The sequence below is a fragment of the Molossus molossus genome, unplaced genomic scaffold, assembly GCF_014108415.1.
Source record: "Molossus molossus isolate mMolMol1 unplaced genomic scaffold, mMolMol1.p scaffold_m16_p_20, whole genome shotgun sequence".
NCBI lineage: Eukaryota > Metazoa > Chordata > Mammalia > Chiroptera > Molossidae > Molossus > Molossus molossus.
In genome coordinates, this window is record NW_023425356.1 from 31,400,581 (window position 1) to 31,417,869 (window position 17,289).

Sequence of the window (17,289 nt, forward strand, 5' to 3'; positions counted from 1 at the left end):
CACAGAATGTTCTGCAACTCCAACCTTGGACACATCACCTTCCTGATTCCCACCTGTGCCTACTGTCCACCTATTCTTAATTAAGGCAGAACATAACCACAGTCCAGTCCCTGAAATAACCTTCATCAGAAGGGACCTGTTGTATGCATTGCACTGGGTATTGGCCAGCTCCTCTTACAATTATCAGAGCATCAGATATATGCAGTTTTAACCAATGATCATGTCATGTGCCTGCCACAGCACTACACATGTCAGGGATACAGCCAGTATTTGTTTCATCCATCCTTTTATTCAGTAGAGTCCTCACACATGCCAGCTAAATACTCTAGAGTCTAGGCTATGTGTAGCTTTAACTAACCATCCACCTTCCTCAATGGCAATGTCAGGACAGGCTCCATCATGCCTCATATCACAAATCCTAGTCACCTACATCATCTATAATCCCATTGACTGAATCCCCAAACCAGCTACTAATTGAATTTTATCTCCCACCCCTCCCTACCCTCCCAAACCTTTCCACTGTATCCTTTGGAACTCAGTCTGCCACAAGCCAATGCCCCTCTATCCTTAAACCCTTCCCCCAGCATTCCCTTCATTGACATGCTTTAGGACACCTGGCTATCCCCTGAAGACACTCTCCCAGGCAGACCTGAGGACAGGCAAGGATGAAGGGTGAAGACCCATGCACTTCAGGGTCTATAAAAGGTTTTCTAAAATGCTTCTCCTTCCTTCTGTAAAAACAGCAGCATCTTTTATATCAATGGGGTTAGAACCCACCACTTGCTACCTTTTTGCTATCTTTTCCATCCACTTGCATGATCACACCCTACATCTTGTTCTTATCAATATCTCCTCCAGTAACCTCATTTTTAAGCATCTCAGTCACTAATGCCTTCTATCCTTCTAATTAATTTTCCACCAGACCCCTATTCAAACTATTCTTTGATCTCACAGGGACCGAATCCACTGAACACATTTTTATTGCCCATTATGTCCTACATAGGACCACTTCTCTCCTTCTCTAGCTTAATTTGCATATTTTATTACTCTGATATCTCTCTTACAAACAACCTCCTCTTCCTTGTCTCTCTTTTCTTTCATTGTACTTATCGGGCAAAACCCCAATTTTATTTAAATCAGCTAGCCACCTACCTTCCCAGGCAGCTGAACGTTACTGAAGAAAACCACACAGCCATGCTTACTGACTTTAAATCTCAAAAGATCACTCAGATCTACCCAGCAAACCTTCTACATTTCCATGATGTGTTCACCTTCCCTTTCTCTCAAAGGACTGCTTCATACCTTCTCTATCTTTCTTCAAACCTCTAGCAATATCCCTCCATATGACTCTGCCCCACCCATCCTTTGCTGATACAATAAACGCAAAGAAATGCAAACAAATGAGAACTACTTCATTTTCTACCAACCCATCAGCATGATCTCTACTCATATTCTCTGCCATCCCTGCACTTATCTTTTTTTTTTTTTTATCCTCACCCGAGGATACTTTTCCATTTTTTTGTACAGATAGAGTGGAAGGGAGAGAGAGGAACAGAGAGAGAGAGAGAAACATCGATGTGAAAGGGACACATCGAGTGGCTGCCACCCGCACGACCAACCAGGGCCGGGGACAAACTGCAACCGAGGTACATGCCCTTAGCGGGAACCGAACCCGGTTCTCTCCGGACCGCAGGCCGACGCTCTAACCGCTGAGCCAAACTGGCCAGGGCCATCCCTGCACTTATAACGAATGAAGAGGCTCTGCTCTTATCTGGGGCCAGTTCCTCCATCTGGGCACTGGACCTCATCTACTCTGGCTTCTTCCGGGATTTTGCTTCTTGCAAGTCTCTTCTCTCTCCTGAATTATTGGCCTTTCTGTAGGTCATACCTACTTACAAAAAATATGTCTTGACCTCCACATCTTTTTCTACGTAAGACTTCATTTTTTTTTTTTTTTGCCATTTTATAACAAAACTGAAAACAATTCTTTGTAATTACTCTACACTTCCTTACCTACATAGTCTCCTCAACTCACTCCAGTTTGATTTCTGTCTCCATCACCTGCTGATATCTCTCGTCAAGGTCTTCAGTAACCTCCCTCTTTTTTATTTTTATTTTTTACAGCCTCCTTCTTACCAACTCCAAAGGCCTAACACAGCCAGTCTGATTTGACCTGTCATCAGTGTTTGACACAAATGACCACTCTCCTCCCTGAAACACTCTCTTCCCTTGAAACACCTCCCCACACCCACCTGGCCATCCCTCATCTCTCCATGGGCTCCTTTCTCCTCTGAACTCTCTCTAGCCCTTTCTCTAATCATCTAGTCCTATGGCTTTAAAAACCAACCTCTTCCCTGAGTTCTGAGCCTGCATATCCAAATGCCTACTTAACCTCTCCACTTGGATGCTGTATCAGTTTCCTAGGGCTGATGTGACAAAGTACCACAAACTGGATGGCTTGAAACAACAGAGATGTATTGTCTCATAGTTCTGAGGCCAGAAGCCCAAATTCAAGGTGTGGACAGGGCCATGCCCCCTCTGAATCCTCTAGGGGAGGATCCTTCCTTGTATCTTCCTCTTCTGTCTGGCACTCCCAGATGTTCCCTGGCTTATAGCGACATCTCTCCTGTCTCTGCCTCCATCTTCACGTGGCTGTCTTCCCTCTGTATCTGTGTCTTTACACAGCATTCTCGTGTGTGTGTGTGTGTGTGTGTGTGTGTGTGAAATGTTCCTCTTCTCTTAAGGACACTAGTAATCTTGGATTAGGACCACCCCAATGACTTCATCCTAACTTGAGTATGTCTGCAAAAACCTTATTTCCAAATAAGGTCAGCTCCATTGGGGATTAGGATTTCAACATATCTTTTTCGGGGGGGAACACAAATCAACCCATAACAGATATCAACTAGGTATCTGAAACTTAACATGTCCATAATGGGATTCTTGATTTCTATACCTCTTGCCCCTCACCTGCTTCTTTCGTTTTCCCCCGTGTTAGTTGACAGCACCATCGGTACTGTCCAAAAGCCTAGAGAACATTCTTGACTCCTCTCTTTTCCTCACTCTCTACATAGAATCTATCAGCTCGACCCACTGCCCAATCCCACCCCTCTTCCCGTCTCCCCTGCTACCATGGAGTCTAGTAACCCCATCTCTCGCTGCACCAGCCTCCTAACTTGTCTCTCTGCTTCCACTCACCCTAATGACCTCAGTCTACATTCCATCTAAAAGCCAGAGCGCTTGTTTCAGCGTGTACACCAGATCCCATCCTTCCCACTGCTTAAAACCTCCAAAGTCTTCTTATTGGAATTAGAATACAATCCAAGCTTCTTAACTTGGCTTAAGAGGTTTTGTAAGATCCGACTCCTTCTCTCATTTCCCACACTCGCCTCATCTTCCATCGCACAAGCCTTCTTCCTGTCTCCCTTGCACGCCCTGAGCTTGTTTCTGCCTCTGGGCCTTGCATTTGCTCTTCCTTTTGCCTGGAACACCATTCCCCGTCTTGGGGTGAATAACTTGGTCTCCCATTCAGTTATCACCTCCTGAGAAACCCCCCCCTGCAGCAGGCACTCTCTCCCATGACTGTGTTTTTCTATTTATAACTCTACTGCTAGCTGAGATTGTTTTATTTGCTTTATTTACTTATTTCTGTGTTTATGATCTTATTCTCCTGTGAAACCACAAACATCATAAGGGTGAGGGTTTCTTTTTTTTTTTGTGGTAAGTGCCCCTAGTGGGAACCGAACCCGGGACTCTCTGGTCTGCAGGCCGACACTCAACCGCTGAGCCAAACTGGCCAGGGCGAGGGTGAGGGTTTCATCTGCCTTTGTCACTGCTTCTTCCTTGGCACCTACAGCAGAGCCGGTGAGTAGTAGGTATCCAGCATATTTATTAAATAAACACATCACTGTTATATGCCAGGCACTGGACTAGGGTTGGGGGATTCAGTGATGAGCAAAAAACAAAATCTGTTCCTTCTCCATGAATAACTCCGATCCTCCCCAGGAGGAGCATGTCAAAGAGATAACCAGCTCTTGAGCAACTTCTTAGCAATGCTCTCTCTGAGGATGAGTAAGCCCTCACTCTCCACCCAAAGAAGCTTCTCCAAACGTACACCACTCCTGATACTCTTCCTCTCTGTCTCAGGAGATGATCCTGTCTTCTATTTCACAGAAGAAAATGGAGGCCAGAAACTCCTGCCTTCTCTTTCCTTTCCTTTTCTCCTTCTGGAAAGACTGGGCTTTGCATTCAGGCAGGCATGGGCACCAACCCTTAGGTCTGTGAGTGGCCTCGAACCTCTGGGTCTCAATGTTCTCATCGGTAAAATGGCCATGATAATGCCTCCCTCGTTAGGTTGCCCTGAGAATTAAACAAGATGTTCCACGTCACATGTCTGTCTTTTCACAGATGCTCGGTGTTCCCTTCTCTCCCTTGCCCCTCTCTCCCCATCACCCGCTAAGTGTTATTATTCCCGTCTCACAGATGGAGAGACTGAACGCAAGTCTGCTATAGATGTTCAAGTCTATTGGTTAATTTATCCCAAGTTACATGCTGCTAAGTGACAGACTTCAAGTTAAATCTTGGATCTTGAACTCCAGGCCCAGGGCTTCTTGCACTGTTGCAAAAAAAAAGAAAAAAAAAAAAAAAGCAAACATAAAGATAATCTAGTGACTTTTAAATAAAGCTAAATTAATTCAATTTAAAGAATTGTCCTTCAATCTCTCTCTCTCTCCTTTAGGATTAAAATGTCCTTTATCTTAAAAAATGATTGCTGTATTTTTTTCCTCACTTGGAAAGACAGCTAACTACACAACATCCATCCCTGCTGTTACAAAATTGCCTCAACGATCCCAGTAGGCTGCTGCTCATTCCCCTCCAGCATAGAACAGGCCCCAGGACGGGTTCATCAGAGGGGCTAAAGGTGGGGGTTTAGTTGGAAGGAGGAGGCTGGGGAACCGAGGTGAAGCTGGTTGCATAACTATTAACCTTGGTACGGAAGGGTTAATGGAGATTTTGGAGAAAGGAGCGCCCCGCCCAGCCACCCTCTGTCATTGCAATGCCCTGGCACGCAGACACAGCCTCTTCTGAGAAGGGCCACCAAGCTGCTCGGGCATGCTGCACCCTCCCTCTCGTCCTCCTTTCCTGGCCGGTCCTAGAATGGTTTCTGCCTTTTCCTCTGAATAGTTTCCAGCAGCCCCATGAGGAAAATTTTGGAGCTGAATGAGCATTTAAAAAATGCGATCAGCATATTGACCCTGGTATTTTATTAATTTTTTTCCCATGCAACTGGCCCTAGGAGGTAACTGACAAGTTGGGCCAAGTGTCTCTGTGCCCATAACTCCTGAGCCACGCAGACCCCTGAGGACCCCGGAGATGGCAGAGGGTCATAAATCCAACCAGCCGGAGCCTGGGAGCGCATGGATTGTGCTGGGGCGAAGCGGCCTGATCTGATTGCTACATGAGCTGCAGAGAGAAAAGGTGGTAACTGGAGTGTGGGAGATACAACCACTTTGCACCGAAATGAAGCAACAGAGGGATAGTAGGAGGAGACTGCGGGTTGGTTTGTTTGTTTTCATCTGTACAACAAAGGGGCCAGATTAGACTGAACCTAAGGCCCTCTCATCACAGAAATGCTGGGTTCCACTTCGTAACTAAAGGCAAGTTTGATGTAGCAGATGCGAAAGATGTCAGAGCAGGGAAGCAGGATTGCGAGACCCAGAGAAGCCGGGGGGATGGGGGGCCATTTATTGACCAATTACCATCATGTTTAATCCTCAGAATAATGAGCAAGGTTGATACAGTTATCCCCATTTTACAGGGAAGAACGCAGGCACAGAGGCTAAACTATTCGTCAAGGTCACGGAACCAAGTGCTCAGGCTTGAATTCTAGCCCAGGAAGTCTGACCCGGAGCCTGCCCTCTTGGGCATGAAGCTGCCTGGCCTAAGTGGGAGATGTGACAAGGAGAACACTGGAAAACCGTGTCACAACTCCTGTTTCTCCACTTTGCAGGAACGGGATGGAAAACAGATGATCCCCAAGGAATGAATTGTCCAAAATATACGCCTGTATTCCAGAGGAGAGGGTTGTGTGCAAGCGTGCACACGTCTGTCTGTGGGGATGTGGCAGACAGAACCACAAAGCACACTGGTGAGAGTTTGAGTTCCAACAAATGGCAACCCCTGTACCAGGGCAGAGATCCCCATTATGTAGAACAGGAGGGGGGTGTTAGGACCAAAAAGCATCACTTCATGGGTTTCGCCTGACAGCAAGCTCAGGTTGAATCACTGATATGGTGAGCCTTCCAGAAAAGCCCACCACAGAGCTGCATCAACAGAAGGGCAGTGTCTTAGCCCTGCCCAGCTTAGGTCAGTGGTTAGAGCATCAGCCCACGGACAAAAGAAGGGCAGTATCTTGAGCCAGAGAGGTGAGAGGCCCCTGGGACACCCATGCTGGCTTGAGTTCCAGGTCACTTGCTATAAGAAGGGCAGGGGCAGGATACAGAGGATACAGAGGAGAGCAGCTGGGACTGAGACAGACATCTGGGGAAGAGATGAAATACTTACCAGTCGAAAGAACTAGGTGATCTTGCTCAAGTTATGCAATCTAGTACAGCCTCAGTCTTCTCATCTGTAAAAGGGGTTCATAGGAGAGTTGGCAAAAAGAATAAATGAGGTGATGCATATAAAATGCTCAGCTCGGGGTTGGACACAGTACATGTTGGCTGCAGTAGCTCTTGTTAAACACTGAGCATGGTCACCACAGGCAAGGGGAGTCATCAGAGACACACTGGAGGGGTAATGGCAGTGCTCTCCATGTCATCAGTCTGTCCAGAGCCACTAGCTTTATGGAGTAGGTGAGTGTATCTCAAGGCCCTGGAACTTGTTCCTCATCCTCTGCCATTAGTCCCGTTAAACCTCAACAGCCCAGTCATCTTGGTGGCTCATTGAGCCCGTTTGGGGATCAAAGCAGAGAGGTGTCTAGGTAGCTGTATTCCCTTCTTCCCCGGCGGGCTGATTGGGTGGGCCGGACAGTGGGAGGCCTGGAACCAGCAGAGACCCAGTGACAGCCAGCACTGAGTATACCTCCTGCCTGTCCACTCAGCCCCTTCCTGCCCTGGTCTCTGCCCGGTCCACTGCCCCATCTCACCCTCTCCTCCAGCTCCCTGCTTTCCGGCTGGGAGCAGGAACAATGATGCTAATCTCGTCCTTGGCTACTTCCCTGACCCCTGCCCGAGCTTCCGTCTTCTACACCGAGCGAGGCACACGGTAGGCCTTCAGTGACTGGGAGGGAGAGACTGAACGTTAGAAGATGAGAACGTACATCACAGGCAATCGAGACTGGAAAGCAACTCTGGGACCACTGAGTTTAGTCCTTAGCCTCCGTGGCTTTCCAACTATACTGAGCACAGAATTATTTTGGGAGCTTGTTAAAATGCAGATTCCTAGACCCCACTTGGACCCATTAAAATACAATCCAGAAAGAGATTACAGCCCATACAAGGCATTCTCCATAGAAGAGATTTCTGGGATACCTGAGAATAGCATCTGTAACGGGCTCCAGCAGGCACTGGTCCATGCAGGTGGTCTGGGTGGACACTTTGAGAAACACTGTTCTGACTCGACGCCTCTCTACATTCCTACTCTCCACCTGGACCTATGGGGAGACCAGAAGAAGTTTACAAAGTGCCCTGCCCTCAAATAGCGTAGAGGCCAGATGCGAGAGCAGAGAGGAGAGGCGGCCCCTCGGAGGAGGCTCCGGGGGTGGGGGGCGCTTTGAGGACCATCAGGCACAGTTGCAAAGGTGCTCAGTCAGCCACACTCATGTCTAACTGACTTTCATCCTCCTCCCCCTCTTCCTGTCAGACAGGCCTCTGCTCTCTAGGACATAATTTCAATATCCTGTCTGTATTAATGAAGGCAAACATATTCAGTATTTGCATGTGTCTTCTCCTGTGCTGGAGATGGTTGAAGGGGACAGGGTGGGAGGCAGTTCCTGGGGAGAGAGAGAGTAATAACCTCACCTTACATTTCATCAAGCATCTCAGCTCACAAACCCCGTTCACATCCATTTTCTCATCGACTTCACCACCCTGTCACCGTGCCCGCCCCTTTTAGAACTGTCTGTGCCAGCCAAGTGTACTCAACTGGTTTTTACAAGGAAGCTGATGTTTTATAAGTTCAAGTAAATCAGTATGTTCCCCTCAACCAACTCATTTAGCTGGGAGTTTACTTACAAAATATGGGTTAACTTACAGGATCCCACCATCAAAATGGTTTCATGAGGGAGACGGTTTTTCTTTCTTTGCCTGTTGATAGACATTCACTACCCTCTGCCCAGCATATTGCACAGAAGTTAGATTGTACTCAGTACATTTTAAAAATCACACAAAAAAAGAGCATTGCAATTACTAGACACCCACTGGCTGTCCAATGTGGGCTGATTTCAAGGATATTGCAATCTGAAAATTAATGCATGTTAAGTGTGATGAAATGGTGTAAATGACAGTGAGCTCAACAGTATATATCAGTCACTGGCTTCGGCATATGGATCTTTTTATTGAATGTGTATCCCCAATCCAGCAGTGAATGGGAGGAGGGTGTAGAGGGAGGCGAGAGACAGTCTCCAATCTATCAAGCCAGAAGAGCATCGCTTACTTTTCTCATGCTCCAGAAGGGCGCAAGAGATTTAAAATGTTATGGTTCCATTTTGCAGGTAAATTATCAAGACTCAAAGACATTACGTGGCTGTTCAAGGCCACACAGGTGGGAATGGTGTGGGACTCAATGCGAGGGCTTCTGTTTAAAGCTTCAGCACTTAAACAAATGTCCATCAGCCGATGACTGGATAAGCCCAATGCAGTACAGTGGAATATTATTCAGCCAACAAAAGGATACGTACTATAACATGATGGACCTTTATACTATTATGCTAAGTGAAATAAGCCAGACACAAAAAGCGACATAGTGTATGATTCCATCTGTATGAAATATCCAGAACAGGTAACTCTGTAGACACGAAGAGCAGGCTGACGATTGTCAGGGGTTGGGAGAAGGGGAGTGACGATGGATGAGTATGGGGTTTCCTTTTGGGGTGATGAAATGTTCTAGAAATAAATAATAGTGTTGGTGCACAGTCTTGTGAATGTACTAAATGTCACTCATGGGAAATGTGTGTCGTGTGTATTTTGCCACAATTAGAAACAAAGACTCAGACAAAGAAATTCCGTCCCCTTTCCTCCCTGGTACTGCTGTAGCCAGTCTACAGGCTGGCACGATGCCTCCCATACAGTGGGCACTCGATAATTTACTGAGAGAATGGGGAGAGGGGGTGGCTGCTGTGTGGGGACTTGCCAGGGGACAGGGAACCCCCAGAGAGAGGACTGCATGTTGCTCTGGAGGTCACAGTCAGGATGGCTGCGGGTGAGGAGGGGCAAAGAAAAAGCTACATGAGGAGGGAGAGCTGCAGAAATTAGCAAAGGGAGGAAGGGGGCAGAGAGAAGAAAGAAAAGCAGAAGGGGAAAGGGCCCAGCACCAGGAGAAAGCAGGGCAGGAATAAGAGAAGAGGGAGGACGAAGGTGGGAGGAGGGAGGAGGGGTGGCCAGAGAGAAGGAGAGAGGCTGGGGCACCAGGGGCAGGTGGAGCCGTGGTGCCAGAGCAGAGGACATCCAGGAGATACCGGGGCAAGACCCTGGTTATTACTTAACAGGAGAGGGATAAAGGGCGGACCAAACAACATGCCATTTGTACAGCTCCGCCAGGAAGCTTGCAGTGAACAGCGCAGGTCTAGTCCCCACATGGGGGAAGGATCTGGACAAAGCAGTTTAGACATATGCCCAGTAGGGTCTGAGTGACATGGGAAGCGCCTACCTATCTTAGGAGGTGCCTGCCAGTCCGTCACGCCTGGGAGTGAGGCTTGGCCACTGCAAGTGCACAAAACCTGAATGTTTAGCTGCCTGGACAAAGGAGCTCTCTTGCTCTCTTTCTTGCAGCTCAAGACAGACTCCCAGCTTGTGGGGCTCCCATGCCCTGCACCCGCCATGTGGCCCTCAGCCATGTGGGACCCATGCAATGGACTGATGGACTAAACCTAGCCTAATCCTGATCTGAACCCAGAGGCATCATGGAGCGGACACTCTGGAGCTTGGCTTTATTTCTGGCTTTGCTAAACTCATGGCTGTCCCTCTTCCAGGACTGGACTGAGGGACATGGGACTTTTCCCCGGAAGTGTAATTCCACTCCAATAAAAACCATTCATTCTCCCATGTGAATCTTAGAAAATTCATTTTCTATAGATGTTACAAAAGTCTCCTGCCCCTGAGTGTTGGAGGGGTCTGGCCCCTTTATCCCTCCGGCAACATAGGCACTTGGCAGGCCCTCGCACCCCCTCACCCCCACTCAGGTGACTTTTCCTCCAGAAAGATGTGTAGAGCTGGCCTGGGATCATCTGTCTTTATTATACCACCCCCACCGCCTTCATCACTTCTTGCCAGAAAACTCGCCAATATTCCCCTGTGGCTTGGCAGACCCAGCCCTGCCCCCCACTGTGCTCCTTCCCCTCTTCCCAGGCTCTGCCCCTGGGTCATCTGATGAGCACTCCCCAGCCCTCCTCTCCCTGGCTGCAGGGTCCCTGGATCCATTTCCTGGAGGTGGGGAGGGGGCTTCCGGGAGCCAGCAGGATGAGAGGTGCCGTCTGTGTTGTCTGCCCCTTTAAGAAGCCACCCGAGCGCTCTATTTGAAATGTCTAAGCGCCCCCTAGCACTCTGTACTTACTGTCGACTTCATTTTTCTCTAGTCCAAAGCATTGATCATCTTCTAACATGAGTTATATGTTTACAACCCTCAGTACGTATTTGCGTTGTTTACTTGTCTCCTGTTGGAATGTGTGCTCCACGGGCACAGGGCTTCTGTCAGGTGTGCTCACTGCTGCCCCCCAGAGCCTAGACCATGCCTGGGACTCATAGGTGGAGTGAATGCCGGTGGGGAGCTGGATTTGGATGCCCAGCAGCAAGGTGTGGGCACCTGTGGGGGCCTAATGGGCTCACTAAATGTCGGGTCAGGGAGTGTCAGTGCTCTTTGAACCCAATGGCTTTGACAGCAAGAAACAGTGTAAATCAGCTCTTCCCCTGCTTGTGCTCATCCAGTGGCCTCAGAACAAAATCCAAGCGCATTTCCAGGTTGGCCGCTGGCTACATTTCTGTTCTTTTCCAGCACTGTCTGCCTTAGTCTCTCCACTGAAGCCAGTCTGGACCCTTTGCATTTCCTCCGGCACGCCACAGGCATCCCTGCTCGGGGCCTTAGCACTGCTGTTCCCACAGCCTGGGTTCAGCACTGGTTCCCACGGGACATGCAGCTGGCCTTCGGAGAGCCTGTCCCTCGCTTCATTCAGGTCTCAGGTGCAATCTGTCTCCTCCAAGCAGCCTGCCCTGACCACCTGAGCTAACACAGCCTCCCTCTGGGTCCCTCCATCTCTTTGCCCTGCTTTGTCTTCCTTATGATGCTACCTGATTATATACCAGGAATAGTTTTTCTTTCTCTCATTAGAGCTCCCTGGGGGCAGGAACTTAGGTTCACCCCAACTAGCAGATGCTGTTGGCACCTGGCTCACCTCCTGTACCCTGTTGATGTCAGTGCACACAGGCTGGACTCCAGGGGCCAACATCTGCATTTCTTTGCATGCTGGCTTTCTCCTGCGGTGCTGGCTTAGCTTGCATCTTCCTGGAGGAAAAAAGGGGGGCAGGGTTTAACTGGAAATTCACACACACAAGCACTCAACAACTGTTGGGATTGGTGTGTACATCCCCCTACCTCTTTGCTCCTTACGTGGGATCATTCTAAAGTGCAAGTTCTATACTGGCTCCCAGAGTTACAGGTGGCCAAAACTTTAATTATTCACCATGGTCATTTGCTTAATAATGATTCTTTATTGGCTGCCTTCCCTTCTCTTTCTCTCTCCCCTATTCTCTTAGTGGTGTTTTCTGGGATCTTTTCCCAAGTGAAATCTTACAGTTAATCTCTCAGGTAGGAATGTTCATCTGTTGCTGGTGGGGACTTAAAGGGTATAGCTGCTTTAGAAAATAGTTTGGCATTTCTCCAAATGTTAAACAGGTAGTTACCATATGATTCAGCAATTCCACTCCTACGTATATACCCCAAAGAATAGAGACCATATGTCCACACAAAAACTTACACACGAATGTTCACTGTAGCATAGTTTATAATAGCCAAAAGTGGAAACAACCTAAATGTTCATCACTTGATGAATGAGTAAGCAGAATGGATATATCCATACAATGGAATATTATTCGGCCATAAAAAGGAATGAAGTACTGATACATGCTACCACATGGGTGAACCTTGAAAACATGCTAAGTGAGAAAAGCTGGTCATAAAAGGCCACATATTGTATCATTCCATTTATATAAAATGTCCAGAATAAGAACATTTATAGACAAAAAGTAGATTCATAGCTGCTGGCGAACAGGGGAAGGGAATATTAGGAATAATTGCTAATGGGTATGGATTTCTTTGTGGGATGATGAAAACATTCAAAAATTGATGGTGGTGATGGTTGCACAACTCTGTGTAGAGATGGGGGGGGTGGTGGATGGACGACTTGTAACCTTGTAATATGCATTCTCACAACCTGGCCAGCCTAGGATCAAAGTGTGTGTGGACAGACAGGTTTGACTGGAAGGCAGGAAAACTGCCTTGAGTGCTAGTAAATGCTTTGTTTGCATGTGAATAAGATAAAGTTTGCATGTTGAAGGTTGGAACACCGCCTTGCATGGCCAATGAGTTGTAGGACTCAGGAGTGTTGAGTTTGTTAGTTTTTAGTTTTAAAGTCTCTTTCTGCCATAAAAAGAGAGAGGCAAGGCTAGGCTGTATGGTTTGCAGAGACGCCATCTCAAGGAAATAATTTACATAAACCCACGTGTAACTCGAGGAACCGTTCTGCAAATAAATTGGGCTGCATCCAGAGGCCTGGAGCATTTGCTCCCTTGCTATGCTCCCCGTCACTCCTACCAGCGTGTGCTTGTAGTTCATTGCATTGTGCTGACCCCCAGCAGGCCGAGAAACGGCACTCTGAATATGCTAAAAATCATTGAATTATACACTTTGAATGGGGGAATTGTATGGTTTGTGAATATCTCAGGAAAGCCTTTTGATGTTTTTTGAAGCCCTAATCTCAAGGCCCACTGCTTGGGGAACCCAAACTAAAATCCCTAGATCCTAGAACTGTGCCTAGCACATAGTAGGTGTTGGGTCAAAATGAAAATACATGTTGAATTTGAATGACTAAATGAATGAAAAACAACTGTGAATACATGCTTGATGATAGTCACACAAACAACTTCAGGAAGAACCCAAGCTCGTCCTCAGCCGTTGCCTCCTTCCGCACTGGAACAAACTGCAGATCTCACAGGTCTCAGTGTGTGAAGGGAACAGAGTGGTGTGTGTATGTGTGCCAAGGACATAGTGAGGGTGGGGAAGGGGTGTGCGTGCATGTGTGTATGCATTTGTGTGTGTGAGTAGGGTGTGTGCATTTGTGCATGGGAATGTGTGTGAGTTTGGACATGTGATGTATGAGGGTATTTGTGTGTGTGCATGCATGTGTGGCTCATGAAGCCCCTCCTATTGGAGTCCCTACAACAGATCACTGTCACCTCTGCGAGATGTTCCCACCTGTGGCAGCTTGGCCAACACTCTCGGTGTCATTGCTTGGCAGGTCACACCTACAGGACTGAGGGCTGAGAGGAGAAAAAGGAGTTGAACTCCAAGCAGATTTAGAGGGCAGAAGGATGCCCCTCATCCGTAATCCAACATTCCAGACCTTTTCTTCTCCACTAGCAAAAAAATCAGTTCTTGATTGATTTAGAACATAATTCCTGTTCAAATGTGCTTCAGTGATCTTGACTCATCATTCCGCTCAACTGAGTGAGGCTGCAGGATCCCTGCCCTGCCCACCCTGCCTCTGCTGAGCTTCAAAGGCTGGGATCCAAGTGACCCGTGTTCTGCAAGGCTGTGCAAAGGGTGGGAAACACACCAGTGACCATTGTGTGGCCTGGCCCTGCACTGACCCCTGAATATGGTGACATTGCATTCTGACATGGGACACTAGGACCACCCCTCCTTTCTCACACCCCAGCAGTTTCAGGGATATCTGTCCCATTCATTCTGCAGGACCATGTGGATGCTCACTCTAGCTAATCCCAGGCTAGGAGCTCCGAGGTAGAAGAATAAGCCCTTGGGGCTGGCTCTGGACGCCACCTCCCTGGGCACGGGCCCTTTCCACCCTCGGCAGATGGCCGCAGTGCCCTTACAAACTACAAGTAGAAAAAGAAAAAGCATGGCACTCAGACCAGGCATTCCTTGATGGTGCCTGCTGAGACCCTGGCATCCTCTCTCAGACCCCTCCCCAACAGAGAGCCCTACCTACGTGCAACCTACCTTAGCGCTCCTACTGACCATTTAGTCCGTCGTCATTCAACACATATTTTTGGCCTGTCTGCTCTGAGCTGGCACTGTGCCAGGCCCTGGGGACACCAAGATGAAGCTGGAGGGTCCCTGCTCTCAAGGACCCCGCGGGAGGCAGACAAGTAGCACATAACACAGCGTAATAAAAGCAAGGATAGTGCTTACAAAACACAGAGAGCCCACTGTGTGCCATCACTGTGCGTTGCCTTGGTTTTGTGGAATTATTGTTTTAAGCACTTTACTTCTATTAAGTCATGTAATTTCATAACAACCCCATAGCGTGGATATTACAAATATAGAAGCTGAGGCTCAGAGAGGTTAGGTAACTTGTCCAAGGTCACCAGCTAGTAAAAGGGATGAGGGGGGATTCTAGATTGCTTACAGGAAAGAGAAATGCAGGGGCCCGGGCATCTCAGCTGCCTGGAGGGGTAGTGAGGGCTTCTTGGACCACCCACCTTCTCTTCCCAGACACCATTAACTACCTTCAATTCAGCTCTAGACACAAGGGACTGGCAGGGGCCTTTGAGCCTCACAATATTAAGTCCTTAATGGTCAAAGTCCTTTCATACACTGAAGGACAGCAATGAGGGTCCTTGGCAGGAAGGTCAGGGAGAAAGTAAGGTTTAGGTGCCAGGAATCTGTGACCAGGAGAGACCACTAGACACCATTTCTTTGGCACCTGGTACCACTGCATGAACAGAGGGTAATTCGGGGTCCCAGTGAGGCCTGTCTCCCCTTTATGTCATTCACTCCCATTGTACTCTCGACTTTCTTGGTCATAACTCACCACACTTCAACTTCACAGTTTCATTGTCTATCTGTCTGTCTCTCCAAGTCCCCTGGGAGCAGGGATTGCACGTGTCCTAACCAAGGTCATGCCCCTTGCAACTAGTGCTATGCCTGACCTGGAAGACACCAAAGTTATTACATGAACAGATGAATGGCTGATTGATGGGTGATTGAAGAAGCCGAGCCTTACAATCACCCTGGGAAGACAGAAGAGGTGTTATTATCCCCACTATGGGCTCGGGGCAGTGGCATGGCACAGCTACGGGAGCTTTGACTCCAGCCCAGGGAACCATGTTGGGTCACATGAATCATGAAGACCCAAGGAAAGTGAGGGAACAGCAGAGTTCTCAGCACCCAAGTCCCCTTTTCCTTCCTTTTTGCCTTCTCTCTGCTGGTTCCCTCCAGGAGCGTGTCCATCAACCCCAGGAGGATCTAGGCCCTTCCCCCAGCTTGGCCATCATTGTGTTCTTGATGCTTATTGTGGGGGACTAGACATGTGACTGGGGGAGGGACAGGAATCCCTGGGACCATAGTGATACCCAAAAATCCTCCCACATAAGCACCCTCACTGCAATTTAGACCCAAACACAAGCTTTTAATCATTCATTCTGGTATTGGTGGAAGTAGAGTTCTTGGGGTACCGCAAGGTAAAGAATTTGCCGAGGCCTACACAGGAGGATGGGGTTCATGGAAAGCTTTATTGATGATGTAAAATTAAGGGAGTTCCTCTCCAAGATCCCATCTCTGCCTGTCTCACCATGGAAGAAGTCCTATCCTGTCTTCAACAGGGCCAGAATAAAAACCAGTATCCAGGGTTTCGGCTCCATATTAAAGTCCAGTCCAGTCCAGCATCTGGCTAGATTAGCTCGTGTTCCCAGCTACAGTCCACTGGGAGAGGGGTTCACATGGCCATGGGCCATGCAGCTGCTTAATACCACATGGCTAGGGAGAGAGAACAGGCGAGGGTGGGTCACCGAGCAAGGGAACACAAGAAGAGGGGGAAGGGAACTCTTTGGGGATTTTAACCTTCCAAGATTTAGCGTTGTGTCCACCCTTAGCCAATCCACTGTTCCCCAGGGTAGACTGACAGGCAAGCACCTTTCCTACATCACTCAGACTTCATTGTGCATACGCCCACCTCCCCCTTTGTTCCATCCCTTCCCCCAGTGATCTGCAGGAAATGGACCGGTGGTTTCCTGGGGAGCCTGAAGGTGTAGCTTCCTGGTGAAACTGCCCAGATGACCATGCTTATAATGTCTCACCTCTCCCTTGCTCTCTTCCTATTATTAATATTAATATACTAGCCAATTATGACGATAATAAAATTATTCATTTAATACATTTATGGAGGGCATGCTGTGTGCCATGACAAATTCTAAGCACCAGGGACCCAGGCCTGCCGTCAAAGGACTCTCAGACTAGCTGAGGAGACAGAGAAAGTTGTTTTTTTTTATCCTCACCTGAGGACATTTTTCCTTTTTTGTTCTGGTAGAGAGGGAGGGAGAGAGAGGAAGAGAGAGAGAGAGAGGGAGGGGCCGGGGACAAACTGCAACCAAGGTACGTGCCCTTAGCGGGAACCAAACCCGGGTCTCTCTGGACCACAGGCCGATGCTCTAACCACTGAGCCAAACCTGCCAGGGCCAGAGAAAGTTGTTTGAGGGGTCCAGACGCTGAGGTGAAAATAGCACAAGCAGCTGGAAGAGGGGCAGGTCACAAGAAAGGCCAAGCTGCTGAAGCAAATGTGTGTGTGTGTGGGGGGGGGGGGTGTCGGAGGTTGGGCAGGAGAGGAAACAGGCGAAGGAAGAAATAATAATCCCAGTTCTAACTGCTTTGCACAGAAAACTCATTTAATCCTCACAAGTCTATGAGGCATGTACTCTTAAAATTGCGATTTCATAGATGAGGAACAATGGCAGAGAGAGGTTCCGTAACTTGCCCTTGGTCACACACCAAGAAAGTCGTGGGCAGGATTGGCACACAGGAAGTCAGGCTCCAGCATCTGGGCTTCGGATGGCACACTGCACT